Source organism: Vigna radiata, unplaced genomic scaffold, assembly GCF_000741045.1.
Source record: "Vigna radiata var. radiata cultivar VC1973A unplaced genomic scaffold, Vradiata_ver6 scaffold_178, whole genome shotgun sequence".
In the NCBI taxonomy this organism is placed as follows: Eukaryota; Viridiplantae; Streptophyta; class Magnoliopsida; order Fabales; family Fabaceae; genus Vigna; species Vigna radiata.
In genome coordinates this window covers 182,425-184,960 of record NW_014542554.1, presented here as the reverse complement: position 1 = coordinate 184,960, position 2,536 = coordinate 182,425, and positions in this window count along the sequence as shown.

Sequence of the window (2,536 nt, the reverse complement as noted above, 5' to 3'; positions counted from 1 at the left end):
TGGTCAGAGAATTGTTTAAGTTGTTTATCCTTTTAGATGTGCTCTTGAATCTGTCATTTACCCAAATTTCAAACTCTGAATTCAGTGATCCAAACTCTTCATCACTGTCTTGATTCACAGATGGCACTTTTTCTTTCTGGAGGCCATTTTCATCACTGAATACCCATCCTTGAGGAGTTTTCTTCATTCCAATACAAGTTGGAGTGGCCTTTCCGATCATGTTTTCTCTACTACAAGTTTGTTTCTTCTCATTAGTGAAGTTAATACCATTATGTTCCAGGACCTTGCTTATGAATACGCCATATGGAAGTATGTGCCATTTGCCTCTTCCTATTTCTAGGATGTGTTCTTTAAAAACAGTAACCCAATTTGTTTGTATCCTGTATTCAATAGCATATAGTAAGCAAACATCCACAGGAGTAAGTTTTGTGATGTTGTATCTTCCTAGCAGTAAGATATGTCCTATGATTAAGGCAATAACTTTTTCTTCCTTATCAAACCATTTGAATAAGAACCATTTTTCTTTGCTATATCTTCCTCGATATCTCATGAAGCTCTTGAACATTTCTGTTTTTCGTATCTGTTTCTAACGTGACCAGTCAAACTTGTGAGATAGCTCTCTAATGAGTCGATATTTTATTGTTTTCACTTACTTTATTGTGCTAGAATTAATCAAGGAATTGTGCTTAATTGTCAGGTATTTTCCCTTTTTTACTAATTGTGCTTAATTTGACCGGAAATTCTAATTTTAATTAATTTGAATTTTCTGAGCTAATTATTTGCATTATATTTTCAGGGAAAATTTTAGAAATACAATTTGGGACATTTGGAGTGCTATCAAATAATTAAAGACTCTCCACTTGGACATTTCAAATTTAATTATATTGTAACTTATAGTAGTATAGAATATTTTTAATTGAACTTATGCACAATGGGCCATTGTTGGCAAAAATATGAGGGCCCAAAATTGTAGGACACATGACTTAGGGTTTTTGGGTGGACCTCACCCATCCTAAAAAGATGATACATGGCCCTAGGGATTGGGACCTAGCTGCTGCCGCCACTCATTATTCTTGAGGACTTGGTTGAAAAAGTGTTTTTTTAGGACCTTTTTCTTGAAAAACCAAGTTGACACTTTTTGATTGTGGATGAAGGAGAAATAGCACTGGATTCTTCCTTTTCTTTTGGAATGAAATGGTGACATTTGCTAACAAACACTGATTTATAATTTCCATTGTAATGTGCATTTATTTGCCAGCAGCCACCACCTCTAGGAGCTTTTCCTGGAGTGTTCTTTTCTTTTTTATTAAACGTTTATTGTTGTTACAGTTGTTGAAGAAGCAAAGCAATTTGTTTTTCTTTTCATCTTTCTGCTGCTGCCACGTTCTAGGAGAGGCACTGTGTGGAGAAATGGTGGAGTGTGCCACGGTTACAGCTGGGATGAAGAGCAGATCCTTTTGCTTGAAATTATTTATATGCTTTCCTGTATGCTTTCCTTTCTTTAGCTGCTGTCACGACCATATTTGCTTTGTTTGAAGGAGTACAGCTGCCACATAGAGAAGTCACGGGATTATTAGAAGCATTAGAATTTATCTAGTACTTTTGCTTTCCTTTGCATGCTAGTTGTTCAATTCATTCACGCAACTCTTGAATTAGAATTTATCTAGTACTTTTGCTTAATTAAATTTTGCTTTCGAGATATTTTTTTTATCTTAGAAAATGAAGAAGTGATTAGGCGCTGATTCAAAAAGGGATGCAGCACGATATTTCTTTTTATTTAGATTGAAGAAACTTGATTTCACTTTGCTGGAGTATGCACACGTCATGGCTGAAGCAATTGTTTTATTTCCATTTGAAAAACTATTTTTCTTTGCAAAGTCCAACGCATGAGAAAAAGTTTTTCAATTTTAGAGAAGCACACAACTGATCTTTTTTTTTTTGGAGAAGTTTTATACTTTTTCTTCTAGAATGAAGTATATTAGTGATTTTATTTTCAATGTCATGCGTTTTTTTCTTTTTCTTTTTTTTCTTTTGCTGTTTTTTTTTATGTGTGTTGAAGCTGTTGAATTTGAGCATTTCATCCTAGCATTAAATAATGTTTTATTTGATTTAACTTTAAGCTTGCACCGAGAATTTTAATGCATTAATTGAAGTACCTTGCTCATTAATTTAACGCAATGAACATCATCTCATGAAGTGAAACTGGCTCCGAAAGAGCACTCTCATGAATGGGAGTGATAGGAAACATCCTCCACGTTGAAATGGAGGAGACTCCTCGATCAGATGTGGCAGCGGAAATGGAGAAAGGTTGCAATGGATGAAACGCGCACAAGGTGTTTGATAGAATGGATGAATGTGTTTTGGATGTGGTATGGTATGAAGTTCTAGCTCAGACAGCTTTCCTAAGGGGAAAGAAGCTAGAGGATGCAAAGCTAAAGCTAGCAAAGTTTGAACTTGAAGAAGAACGGCCGGAATTTAGCAGCATCTCATTACTATCATTCAAGTTGATTTACAAGAGATGAAGCTTCTCTTTTAT